This window comes from Lycium barbarum, chromosome 5 (assembly GCF_019175385.1).
Source record: "Lycium barbarum isolate Lr01 chromosome 5, ASM1917538v2, whole genome shotgun sequence".
Classification (NCBI taxonomy): Eukaryota; Viridiplantae; Streptophyta; class Magnoliopsida; order Solanales; family Solanaceae; genus Lycium; species Lycium barbarum.
This window is the reverse complement of record NC_083341.1, coordinates 87,505,333-87,519,961: the sequence shown is the minus strand read 5'-3', so window position 1 is coordinate 87,519,961 and position 14,629 is coordinate 87,505,333. Positions and strand designations below refer to the sequence as shown.

Sequence of the window (14,629 nt, the reverse complement as noted above, 5' to 3'; positions counted from 1 at the left end):
ATTCATCAACAACAACAACGATTCACACTTTAACAACTCCACTTCCATAATTACATAAAAACCATATTAAAATCACATAATTTCCTACAACAACTTACAACCAATTTCCATGCAAACTTGAACCATTAGTCTTTCATTTACATCATAAAGGCGACAACAACACAACTAACGTACTAAATAAAATTAATTCATCCTTCCTCCACCAATTTACACCACACGGCCACACACACAACACACCCACACGGCCCACACACAACACATAATAATTCCATGATTTTCATTCAATTCTACTCACTGTAACATATATAAATCTTCCATAACATGTAAAAGAATAGAAATTCTTCTTACCTTTTCTTCAATTTTTCCACTTGAGTAGAATTTTTACACTTGTCACCAAAGAAATTTTCTTGCTTCAAAAATTATACCACGTTGAAGAGGGTCTTTGAATTAGTAGAAATACAAGAAGAAATAAATTTTTAGATCAAAGATGGAAGACTTCAAAAAAAAAAATTCCTTTTCTTGCTCTTGGCCGAACCCCCCCCCCCCCCCCCCCCCCCCCCTTTATTTTTGCTCTCAATGGGTTTTTCTTGAATGTTCTTGAAATGGAATGAATAATGGTGGCCCTCTCCTTTTATTACATGGATTAAATTTTTTCATGGGCCTTGGGCCATGCCCCTATGGCCGGCCACCTCTATTGGGCCTTTTTTTTCCTAGCCCAATTACTTTTGGGTTGGTGTTTTGTAATTCATGAAACTAATTTCCAAAATTCCAAATTTGCCCTTAGACTTCCTCAATATTTCCGCATCAATATTTTTCATGAACAACTTAAATATTAAGCAAAATCAAAATATTGCCTTATCTCTTACAAGTCACAATTATTTCGATTTATCCAACTGTGCAAAATTACGTGATATAACACATAGGGTGGCAACCCCTTATCATCCTCAAACAAGTGGGCAGGTTGAAGTCTCTAATCAGGAGATAAAGAGTATTTTGGCCAAGGCAGTCAATGCAAATAGGACCGACTGGTCCCAGAAACTTAATGATGCTCTTTGGGCCTATCAAACTGCTTACAAAACTCAGATCGAAACTTCTCCTTTCAGGCTGGTTTTTGGCAAGGCATGCCATTTGACAGTAAAACTTGAACATAAGGCCATGTGGGCCTTGAAGAAGCTAAATATGGATTGGGAAGAAACAACTAAACTTCGGTTGTTTTAACTCAACGAAATGACTGAATTTCATTACCAGGCTTATGTGAGTGCAGTGTTGTATAAGGAGAGGATGAAACATTATCATGACAAAAAGATCCTCAAGCGAGAATTTTACAAGGGTGATTCTGTCTTGCTATCTAATTCTAGACTAAAGCTACTACCGGGCAAGTTGAAAACAAAGTGGTCCGGACCTTTCGAGGTTGTAAGTGTTACGCCCAATGGGGTAATTGAATTGAAGTTCAGAGATGGAACTCGGACATTTAAGGTGAACGACCAGATGGTGAAGCACTACCATAGCTGTATTGATGGTGATAGGATTGTTGACAGGTACCGGTTGAAGCATCTGGGGACAAATCCTGAGCCGTAATAAGACGGTACCCACGTCGTGCCGTGACGTTGTATCAAGCGCTTCTTGGGAGGCAACCCAAGTTTAAATTTATGTATTTTTCCTCGTTTTCTTTTGTTGTTGATTTAGTAGTGTTTCTGAGTTGTATGATGTGTGTTGATTGTGCAGGAGTTGCAAACCTCAGGAAACTGGCGAAGTAGCATCTCAGAGTAGTTTGACGGACCTTCAAAATTCAACGGTGTCGTCGAAGTGCACCGACGGGCTGTACAGTTGGGGGTCCTGAGAGTTGGAAACTATCCATTCTCAGGAGATTCACTGACAGGGAAGATCGACGAACCGTTGTTATATAACGATGGTTCATCCTTATGTAAACCCAACCGCCAACATGCCCAGGTAAGTGTTCTAATTTATGAACCATCGAAGTGCATCGTCGTTACTCGACGGTTCTAAAAAAAATGAGTAAAGGTTTTCATTTAAAACAACACCCGCGTCTTTTCTTCTTCCCTACTTCTTCATCCATTAACTCCCACCTCCACCATACCACCCACTATCAAGCCCTCAATTAACCCAATAAAATTCCCCCATTACACCCCTTTAATACATCACAATATATTACTATCATCACTGACATTGAACCGACACCCTCTGCTCCAATTTTTGAATTTCTCTATGCTTTTTCACTCAACTCCCCAAGTTTTTCTTCGAAATTATCTACTAATCAGGTATGTAACTTTGTAATACATCTTCTCTTGGTTATGGAATGTGGGTATTCAGTTTTGAAATTGAAAAAGGCACATAGGGTTCCTAAATTGATTGAAAAATTTACATTGTGGGAACTAGGTTGTGTTTATTGGTGGAAAAGTAAGTTGAGGGTATTAAAATTGGTTGGGGGGCTTTGAAATGTAGTGGTAAAAATGTATGGGTAGAACTCATGATTTAGGGTTTGGCATATGACTGAGATTCATGCTAATTTTGTGATGGTTTTGAAATTGAATGTCATAATTGGTTGGGGGTGGGGAATTTGGTATGTTTGTTGTAGTTAGGACTCATGGGGATGAAAATATCGTACCTCCATTGAGTTGGCAGGAATTTTGATCCACATTCGTGTTGATTCATTATGCTCGCCATCAGTTCATAAATATGAATGTGTGAAACATGTCTAATATGTGAACTTGACTGTGTGGAACATAATTTAAATAATGGGAGTGAATTTTGAGTGACTCCAAATGGGTCGGAGGGCATTTCGATTGATAACTTCGGTTTGATATTGGTATGCTCTCCAAACGAAACCCGATAATATACCAATGGATGTAATAGTGTGAAACAAGTGGGTGAAGTCTGATTAACCCCAAGCCTGAACCCCGAAAGCTTATGCATATGTGAAAAATGGATCTGTGATATCTGTGTATTTGGAATTGGTAACAACCATATGTTCTTCATCTGACAGGGCCGTGAATATATTGACGGTACTATCAATAATTTGATGAACTGTACTTGTAAAAGTACGGTATCATCTAGTTACTTGACGGTCTATCAACATGTTCGACGGTTCATCAAAGTACATCGAGGTTTGTCGAGTCCAATTTCCAGAGAACATGCAAGTGACTGACAGGCTGTGAATATATTGACGGTACCGTCAATAATTCGACGAACCATACTTGTACAAGTACTGTGTCGTCGAGTTACTTGACGGTCCGTCAACATGTTCGACGGTTCATCCAAGTACAACGACGGTTCGCAGAGTCCAATTTCCAGAGAACATAAAAAGTGACTGAAATGCCTTTGATTGATCTTATGTTATGCATAGTGACTGGAACCTGGTTTATGATTATGGGTATGGGTCCACCTAAGTTGCTAGCCAAACGAAAGGGTAGTTCAAAGCAAACAGAGAGAGAATCGGGTAGCAAGTGGGCCATTGTTAAATCCAAGCTAAGAGATGAAGCCTCGGAAGATGAGTCCAAGGTTATACATAAGAAGAAGAAGAACAGGGCTGCTGTTCCCATTTGGAAAAAGTAGGTCACACCATCATCCCCTTCATCCTCTGATTCCTCCCAGTCTGAAGAGGAGGGATCGTCCCCATCCGGGTCGGGTGACGGAGATTTAAAAGAGGGTTATGGAGATGCTTCACCGATCTTGTAGCCACCCACTACTGGGGATGCTTCACAGGCCCAGTCACCTTCCAGGTCTCCAAAACATTAGAGTTCACAGCTAGCCGATGACAGTGATGATGCAGCTACAACACGTGAGATTAGACGCGAAAGTCTAGAGGATGACCGAGCCAGATTTACGGTCGAGGGTGCTAAGGAGATTTATGACCAGAGGGTTGCCTTGAAAAATAGGGTTGGACCTAACCGGAATCGAACAATATGGGAGGAACGACGCATTATCTTTGAGGGTCTGGAGATCCTTCCCTATACCAAAGAGACTATCGAGCACTACCAGTTAGGTTTTATGGACAACACTCCTGGGGAATATTGTCCGGTGTTAGTACGAGAGTTGTATGCAGCATATGGGCCTTGATCAACAAAGTTAGAAAGCCGCGACAGACGCTGATTAAGGTTGATACACTGAATGAGGTTGAGGTGCTACGGTTGAAAGTTGATATCTCCACCGAAGCGATTAACCGAGAGTTGTTTGGTAATGATTATACTGCACCAATATAGACAAATTAGTTGGTTAATAAACTTGAAAGAAGAGAAGAACAGATTGTCAAAGATTGGGTGGCGATAGTGATTGGCCGACCTAGCTAGCGGAAGGAGACTACTGACAGGTCGCAGAGGATACTTAAGCGTTGGTGGACGTTTGATGGTAAATTTTGGTGGAGTGTGGTATAGTTGCAACTCCTCCTAACTCAGACCGATAATGCACTCACCATCGACAGATTGATTATAGTGGCTACTCTGATGACCAGAGTCCCGATTAATTTTGAGCTGTTGGCTGCGGATGAGATTCAGTTGAAGGTATCACAGCCTTCTACATTCTTGATATTTGCTTGCCTGATCACCGAGCTCATTTGGAGGGCATATATCCACATCTTACCATACATCGATCACTGGATTATGGCCTCACATGTGTATAATTTAAAGAAAAGCAAAGATGAGGCTCTGAAAGAGGGTCAAGGTGCAGAGGATGGATTCCCAGCCTATTTGAGGGATTGGACGAGCCTCAGAATGATCAACATTCAGGGGCCACCGGTGAAACTTCGGAGGTGTTACCCGCCACTACTGCCACTGTCTCCGAGCCTATCTGGACCACAGATCCTGAGCCTCCACATACAGTTACACCGAGTACATCATCGGCCCAAATTCTGGCTTCATAATAGTAGTGTGCAGCTCGACAGCCACAGGGTACTGCGACACAACCATAGGGTGCAGCCAGAGTTTCTGACCCATATGCTTTCTCACTAGAGAATTTCAGAGAGTTTGCCAAAAAGGCAGCAATGGCAGATAAGCAGTCTAAGATCATAGTAAAGCAGCTTGACCAGTTTGTAGAGCAAAATATTATAGCTACTACTGAGCCACTGAGGCAGGACATAGAGGCTCGCTTGGATAGGTTCGAGATCTGGCTCGCAGCTCTGGAGCTGTCTAGTCCGAGTACCGCGACTGATGCATTGAGATCTGAGTTGGAGCAGTTGAGAGCTGCAGTATTGACACTATAGGCTTATGATCCTAGCGTAGTGGTGATTCCTCCTCTTGCTAGTACGGAGGTTGATGAGGAGTTGCTTCCGCTAGTACAGTAAGTTGTTGATGGGGGAGCTTCTACTGCCACTCCAGTCGCAGATATTAGGTAGAAAAGGAAGAGAGTTGCAGATGATGATGATTCTAGGGATGAGCTACGAGAGAGGACTCAACCTCGGGGTCAGATCTTATAGGAGCAGTTGATCAAGCAAGCCACCTTTGACTCTCTAGTTGTGAACTACCACTAGGGGGCTGCGGGTGCCACATCTAGTAGTGCTCCAGTCAAAGAGATTTTGATGCTGACCCTCCCTATACCAGTGCCAGTGCCTGAGAGTACTAATGTTACTGATGTTCCAGCTGATGCCTCACAGGCCACAGCGCCTCGAGATGAGCAGCGCACCTAGTGCGCCACATGTATTCCTACTCCCTTGACTTTCTTTTACAACATTGGGGACAAAGAAGATTCTTAAGTTGGGGGTGGGGCAACTTGATAAGTTGTTAGTGTATATATGTGTTTAGGAACCCCCTCGGCTTTTCTTTGCCTTGGTTCTTTTCCCGAGGGGATTTTATTTTCTATTGAACCTGGAATGTGTAGGTCATGTTTAGATATAACAAAGTAATTTTTACTTATGATGGTGGTGGCTCTAGTATCTTAAGGCATGCTTGCTATGATATTTGGAAAATAACTCCCCTCTAAATTTTTTTATGTATACTTGGAACTGGTTGTTTAATTGACATGCATGATTCTTTGTGTGACATTTAGAGTATTGCGTTACCTCGTATGCTGAATTCTTAATAGGGAGACTAGTGTGTTAACAACTCTTGTGCGATGTGATGTGAGGTTTTTGTATATATGTTCTCTGGTTATGTGTGTAATCTAGAACTTACTTGGTTAGTCATGCCCTAGTTCTTAGGATAAGTTGAGTTGTGAAGTGATCTTAGGCTTTATTTGTTGATAGAGAACCTTTTAGCCTGTCATAAGCCTACTCGTAGATAAAATATCCCTTGTTAACCATGTTGAGCCTTTAAGCCTATTGTTTGACTAGCCGCTAATGAGCCAATACCCGTTCTGAATATCCCTCTTTTAGCACCCGGTCCTTCATTGACGCTTAATTTGATAAAAATGAGGCTAAAAGCCTAAGTTGGGGGTGATAGCTGACATAAGGGGGAAAATGAGGCTTAGGCCTAAAGTGGGGTGAAAAGTGAACTGCCTAGTTAAGGAAAACGGTGTGATAATAAAAAAAAGGGGGGGGGGGGGGGGGGAAGAAAAAAGGAGAGAAAATAAAGAAAAAAATAAAAAACAAAGAAAAAATATATTGAGTAGACTAGTAATAAAACCACACCGAGGCAATGGAAAAGAAAAGGGAAGGAACAAAGGGCGTAAAAGGTAAAAGAAGTGTAGTGTCCAAGGAGGGTTAGTCACTATTATCTAAATATACATCCAATGTGATCATAGCCGAACTGTCCAAAGTCAAGGGTACTAAAAATAAGGGCAAGCCTATGGTATTGGTATTTACATATGTAACAAGGGAATTGCTTTGGGAGTGTGAGTGTTTCTCTTCTTTTTAGTCTTCTGTCCCAGTTGTGTGTACATATGTGTATTGGGACATTCTTTGGTCTATGTGAGGGCATAAGGATTTGTTAAGTAATTGGTTTCTCGTAAGTCGAGGTTCATGCTCGCCATGGTTCCGGTAATAACTAGATGTCATCGATTGAAGCTTTATTGTTAGTTACAACGGTTCTTTGAGTGAGATGTCCTGTTTGATATTGTTAAGATAGGGGGATTCATTGGGATACAAGTGATATACCGATAGTTACTTGCCACAACAACTGTTGACAGTCTACTTTGTGATATTTAAACATTTGTAGTTGTTTATGTTGTTTTACTTGCTTGAGGAAAAACAAAGAATTTAAGTTGGGGGTGTTGATGTGCCATGGAAGTACGACACATTTGATGTTTTTTAACTATAAGTTTTACTCGTTTTCTGGTAAGTTTTTGTCAGTTTGATGTGTTTTGTGTATGTTACAGGTATTTAGTAGTCGGGATGCAAAAGCAAGAAAAAACGAGGAATTTGAAGACATAGGCCCTGCATTGTTAATTGTACGGACCGTCAACATCTCGACGGTCCATCAATTGGGTTGTTCTTGTACAAAATCAGAGAAGTTCAGAGAAATGCAGTTTTGGTGAAGCAATAGTATGGGTGAAAGGATGGACCTTCGAACTTTAACGGCGCCGTCAAGTTGCACCATCGATAGGAAGAACTGAAGTTGTGATTCTCTATCAGAGTCCATCAAGTACATCGTTGACATTCGTTGAGTTACAATGACGGTCTGTCGATTTACACGCCGCCTAGGCTGTTTAGTCTTTATTAATTTCGAGTTTTGAGACTTGTATAAATACTTGATAGGGTTTTATTTTTATGGCATCTAGAGTTTAAGACTTGTATTGAGCACTTTGAGTTCTTAGTACTTTTCAAGGGTTTCAAGACTATTCTACTGTCGTTCATCCTAAATTCTCTTCATAAGTTTCAATAACAATTACAATTACAATTTTTTGTGTGATTATCAATATCACGAGTAACTAAACTCCATATCTGAGATTGTGAACCCATGGTGGGTGTTATGTGTTAGGTGGTAATACTAATATACGAATTGTGGATTGCTAGTATGTAATTACTTCTTATTCGTTCATGCGGATTAATAGTTGCAGATATTGATCTAAGCCATAAAGTCTGCTATTCTTGGAAAAGTTAGCAGGGTTTGGTAGAAGTACATTAGGGACTCGAGGTGTTAACCCTCGTTTAATAAACTCACTTAGGAATAAGAACGAGTTTTACCTAGCATATTTAATCGCTCCTAATGACAGTCTTCTATATTTGGGAAAATCGTGAAGATAAATACCTAGTAGCTATTGGGAAATACTATTAGGTCACGTAGAGATTAAGTGCATACAGTAGTCAATCCATAAGGAGTATATTACGTTGATACCTAGAGCATAACATCTAACCTAAGTTGTAACACAACCTTGGATCCTTTATTTACAACAATCAACATAGTTGTTAGTAATAAACAACATTCTTCTACAACTGAAGGGAATACGAAATTAGACCATAAGCAAGTCCTATACGATTGTAGTAACCTTTTCACACCATATACCCTATGGTATTCGACCCCAACCTAGTTGGGTTACTATATTTGACATCATCCGCTTTACATCATTTAATAGGTGTAATTTGAGCGTATCATTGACGGTGATCAAAGACAGCTTCAATTGCAAATCAACTAGCATCACACATCAACTTGAACGACAGTGACCAATCTGGTGAAACAATAATAGGAGCAGAAGTAAGTTGCTCCTTCACTCATCAAATGCCTTGCAGCACATCTCATCGAACTCGAACTTAGCCTCTTTTTTGCTATCTTGGAGAAATCTTTAAATAGCGCCGATAGAACCTGACGTTCCCCAAGAAACTTCAAACTCCTTTAACTGAGATGGGTGGAGGAAGCTTTGAAATCACATCAATTTTGGCCTGATCCACCTCGATTCCCTTTTCAGATATTTTGTGGCCAAGGACAATTCCTTCCTTCACCATAAAGTGACACTTCTTAGAATTAAGAACCAGATTGGTGTCTTCACATCTCTTCAGTACTCAACCCAGATGGTCAAGACAATCATCAAATGAATCTTCCATAATAGAAATATCATCCACAAAGACCTTCAAGAAATCCTCCACCGTATCCGAGAAGATAGACATTATGCAATACTGGAAAGTGGCAGGTGCATTGCACAGATTGAATGGCATTCGGCTGAACGCAAAGGTCCCATAAGGACACGTAAAGGTAGCATTCTCCTGATCTTCTAAGGCGATATTAATCTGATTATAGCCAGAGTACCCATCCAAGAAGCAATAATAAGACCGCCACGCTAGCCGATCAAGCATCTGATCAATAAAATGCATAGGGAAGTGGTCCTTACATGTGGCAGAGTTCAGTTTTCTATAATCCTACATACTCTCCACCCTGTAACAGTCCTCGTCGGAATTAGCTTATTCTTCGCATTGGGCACCACTGTGATGCCACCCCTTTTCAAAAAACATTGAACTGGCCTAACCTATTTACTATCAGCAATCGGATAAACCACTCCAGCATCTAACCACTTAATAGTTTCTTTCTTGACCACCTCTTGTATAAGTGGATTTAATCACCTCTGATGTTCAACACTCGGTGTGCTATCCTTCTTGAGTTGAATTTTATGCTCATAAATACCAGAAAGAATACCTCAAATGTCTGCAATGGTCCCCCCTATAGCACGCCTATACTCTCTCAGAATTTCAAGCAACCTATTCGTCTGCTCATCAGTAAGGAAAGCAGAAACAATAACCGGCAATGTTTTATCCGAACCGAGAAACTCATACCTCAGATGTGCAGGGAGCTGGTTGAGCTTAAGCTTTTGTGGCTTAATGATCGACGGTTTTGCTGGAGGTGTTTTATGATTCTTAAGATCTAGAGACAACTGTTTTGGCTGATAAGAATAATATCCCAATCCTTCGAGCAAATTAACAGTCTCAACATATCCCTCCATATCATTTGCATCAAAATTGACTAGATTAGTCGCCAATGTCTCCCGAAGACACTCTTCATCCATCTCGAATTCAATGGCCTCATCTATTACATCTATAACATCAATGATTGAAGTGCTTTCGTAAGCACTTGGTAGTTTCATTCCCTTGCAAGAAAAGATCTCCCTAGAATAATAGGAATATCTCGATCAACAGTACAATCAATAATCACGAAATCTACCGGTAGAAGGAATTCACCAACCCGAACAAGCACATCATCAACAACCCCAACTAGCCTCTTTATGGATCTATCAACTATGTGCAGTTGCATGGTAGTAGGTCTAAGCATTCCCAACCCTAATTGCTTATAGATAGCAAGCGACATTAGGTTAATGCTAGCCCCATTGTCAAATAGAGCACGAGCAAAATCATGTAGCCAACAAAACATGGAATAGTAAAAGCCCCTGGATCCTCCTTCTTCTAAACCCTAGTTGTAGATATGATAGAACTAACATGATGAGTCACACTCACTGTTTCATGCTTGATTGGTCTCTTTTTTTTCAACGACTCTTTTAAATACTTTGCAAAAACTGGCATTCCTTGGAAGGCATCTAGAAACGTGTTACAACTCAAAAATTTTCGCATCGTTTGCCGGAGAGGTGATGGAACCCTTATAAAGTTAAGGAAGACTTCTAAAAATTTCTAAGAAATTGTCTAAAGGTTTCGGGATCAAGCGAATCGAAGAAATTAAGTTTGTCAGAATTTTGAAAAATTTGGCAAAAGTTTGGACAGGAAATTCTTGTCCGACTTGAGGGAGGTGTTTCTCCTATAATATGTGGAGTTATGGAATTAATAACCTATTTAAGTTTAAGTTCATTGAGTCTAGTTTCCAATTCAATGAACCGTCCGTCGATACGACATCGGAGTAGAAAGTTATGGGCATTTCAAGATAGGCTGCCAAATGGCTTCTCCACGGGCCCACTTGGAAAGTCGGTAAGTCGGTGGAACCGACTTTCAAAGGGTATAAATACCCCCATTATCCCCCTTTATCATCATTTTACACTCCCTTGAGCTCTAGAAACCTCTATAAACATCCCCTAAACATTTATAGCCCCTTAGATCAAGAATTCAATAAGATTACACTAAACTAGTTCATGAAAAGTGATTGTTCTTGCTTCAACTTGATGTTGTGGTGAGTTTGGTCTCTAAGCAAGTTGTGTGAGTTGAAGTTCTTCAAGTACAAGATTTGCAGGCTCGGAAGGTAGACTTTGAATGGTTAAGTAAGCAACAAGGTATGTTACGACTGTCCCTTTCTTTCTTAAGGCATGATCCTATTGTTATGAACTTTCACAAATGATGTCCATGATGATTCCTCTCATAGAAATGCTAGAGGTTTACAATCTTGATGTTTGCACGATATTATTGATATTGGTCTCACTTTATGATTATTGTTCCTTCAAGGTGAGATATGCCAATGATGTTAGCTCTATAATGGAAATCGGAGGTTTACCGACCTTACGTCATTCCAATGAAATTAGAAATGTGTTCTTAAGGAATGTTTTGTAAGACATGGATAGTACGCTAGTTATGAGATCCCTAACGAGGTATTTAGTGATAGAAGATAGGCTTATGATACAACCACGAATTGACTAAGGTTAGTTAATCGGGAAGAAGTCTTAATGGCCTGGATATGTGTTCATAAGTCATATGTAATCAAGTAGGAATTAACAGATAAGTAAGGATCATGAGAAGAGCATATAAGCTAATAGATAAAAAATGAACACTAGAAGTATGAAAAGGTACCTATAGGGGATATGTGGATCTGGCTATACGTTCCACAGCACATGCATTTATATTTGGATTGGGCTGCACGTTCCACAGCACATGCATTCATATTTGGATCGGGCTGCACGTTCCGCAGCACATGCATTCATATTTACCACTAGTCTACGGCCAGTTGGGCAGTTATGTATTTACCACCATGCTACGGCTGGTCGGGCAGTTATTACCACCGAGCTACGGCCAGTTGGGCAGCTGCCACTGATCAGTCGAGCAGTTGTGCTCTACTATTGAGCGATAATCAGATGGGCAGTTACCACCGTGCTACGGCCAGTCGGGCAGTTACCACTAATCAGTTGGGCAGAAAGCACCAGGATGATAAGTAGGTAAGAGACACCATATTGTAAATAGATGTAGTTAAGCACATGAAAGTATAGAGAGACATGTATGCTAGATTTACATCGGTAGCTCAACAATGCTAGGTTGATTCTTATCCTTCGTCTTTTACAGTATATCCTTGTTATGTTATATTCCCACCTTACATACTCGGTACATTATTCGTACTAACGTTCCTTTGCTGGGGGCACTGCGTTTTATGCTCGCAGGTCTTGAGATACAGGTTGACGGATCTGTCAGTAGGATACCAGCTCAGCAGACAGTGTTGTTGCACTGCACTTGTTCCGGAGTTGCTCTGTGAGTTAGCATGGTTGCATATGCATTTGCATGGGTATGGTGGGGCCCTGTCCCAGCCATGTTATGTCACACGTACTCCAGTAGAGGCTTGTAGACAGATATGCACAGTTATATGTCCTATGGCTATCGCATTCTATATTCTACTGTATGATTACAATGGGTAGCCTTGCCAGCATGTGTACTTGGTATTAGCCTGATGATGTATGTATAATATGTTTTGGGCTTGTGTCCCATACAGCTTATGGTATCAACGAGTTGCATTATGGCCCACTCCGGTATGACTAAGAGCTCCATATATGTGGTGCTCGGTAGGTTAGCTCCGGGTGCCCGTCATGGCCCTCTGGTTGGGTCGTGACAAAAGAAAATATTCATCGACAGCTGCTTCAGTTGATCATAGAAGCGCTGACACTAAGCATCCTCAGTTTTCTTTACTAACCTTTGAGGAAAAGGAGGTGATGATTTTATCAATTGAGTCAAGGGCTTGAGTGACCCAGTAACCTTACCCTTCCCTTTGTCACTACTCACATCTTGATCCTTTGGAACATCTGGCACTGGATCAATTTCAATTACTTTCAAAATTTCCACTTGAACTTCCTCAACAGCACTTGGCGCCTCAAATGATGCCTCAATCTCTGCTTCTTCTGTAGGCTTTTTTTTCAGCTGCTTTTGTGCCCACATCTTGAAGTATTTTCCTACTTCGGGTGATAATGGTAGCACACTTATTGATATAATTACCTCCACCACACTTGGGATTTGGAATAGTGTCACTCGGGAAGCCTCTCATTTGTGGTGGGTGTTTCTCTCTTGAAATATCTCTCATTTGTGACTCAATCTTTTGGATGGAGGCAGTGTGAGAACCCACAGTTTCGGTCAACATTTTTTCAGACTTCTCTCAGTTGGCTAGCACCTTCTCAAGCATGCTCTCCAACTTAGAACTTCCTTGCTCATTCGATTGACCCTTTGGTGGAATATAGGGTTTGGAACTCCTATATCCAAAATTGTTTCTATTGTTGTAGTTCCCTTGGTTCGAGCCACCATAGTTGTTATTGTAATTACCTTGTCCCTGTTGAGGTCTCCATTGATTCTGATAACCTCCTTGGTAGTCCTACCTTTGGTAACCCCCTTGAAAGTTATTCGCATAATTAGCATCTTCATACTGCATAGGAGGATCCTCTTGATATGGACTCTCTTGAACTTGGTACATCCCCTTGGGCATTCCCTCCACCTCTTCAACAACATTCACCTTCTTCGCCTCTCTGCCAGCAAAGAAATATTGGTTGCAAGCTGAGCTAGAGTTTGTTGAGTCTCTTGATTTTCTTTCACAATATTATGGATCATTGGAGCCCTATATGATATGCCATCGGTACCACCCGAATTCCATGCTTGATTATGAGTAGTAAATTTATCAAGCAACTGAGTGATTTAGGCGTATGTCTTATCCATGAAACACCCCCAACTGCATTATTCGCTACTGCTTGTGTCAACGGATCCAACCCTGTATAGAACTTCTCCATCAATATATGCTCTAAAAAACCATGATTTGGAGACTTCTGCAGATACTCCTTGAATCTCTCCCAAGCTTTATATAACTGCTCCCCCGGAAGCGGTTTGAACTCATAGATTTATCACGGATTTTAGCTTTCTTGCTCAGAGGAAACCACTTCTTGAGAAAAACGGCGACCAGCTCTGCCCACGTGTGAATAGTATTATGGGGGTAACTTCTCAAACCAAACTCTTGCTTCACCGGCTAAAGAGTATTTGAAAGCTCTTAGCCGAATTTCATAAGGAGAAACAACATTCTGGATGTGGTTCGAACACACACCCATAAAATTCTTCAAGTGTTAATAAGGGTCATCAGCGGTAGAGCTCTGAAAATATCCCTCAAGTCTGAGCTGTTGGTAGATAGTAGAATTAATTTTCCAACTTGCGCCATTAACCCTAGGTAGAAAAATAGCAGATGCATATTCCACCTCTTGAATAAAATCCGCAAAGACATTCTCATCTTCCACTTACGATACCAGGTCTGCTACTTGTACACCCTACCACCAGCTGCTCCACGTCCTCCTCCTCTATTGGCCATGATCATATGGTTCACAATAAAAAGACAAACAAGGTATGATGGAATAGAAAAAGACTTGAAGTAAAGCACACACAACTTAGTAATTTCAAACCGTATTCATCGGCAACGATGCCAAAATTTGATACGCTTAAATTACACCTAATAAATGGCGTAATACGGACGTTGTCAAATATAGTTACACAACTAGGCTGGGGTCAAATCCCACAGGGAATAGGGTATGAAAAGTTTACTAATGTAGTTGAGTACTTTCTAGCGGTCTAATTTTGTATTCCGTTGAGTTTGTA

General features: G+C 40.8%; 1 non-coding gene across 1 annotated transcript; it reads left to right on the top strand.

Moving 5' to 3' along the window:
- The first annotated feature begins 13,795 nt into the window (after positions 1 to 13,795).
- LOC132643052 (small nucleolar RNA R71) lies at positions 13,796 to 13,901 on the top strand. Its single transcript, XR_009583506.1, has one exon. It is a non-coding gene; the product is annotated as a small nucleolar RNA R71 (small nucleolar RNA).
- Positions 13,902 to 14,629: the final 728 nt, after the last annotated feature.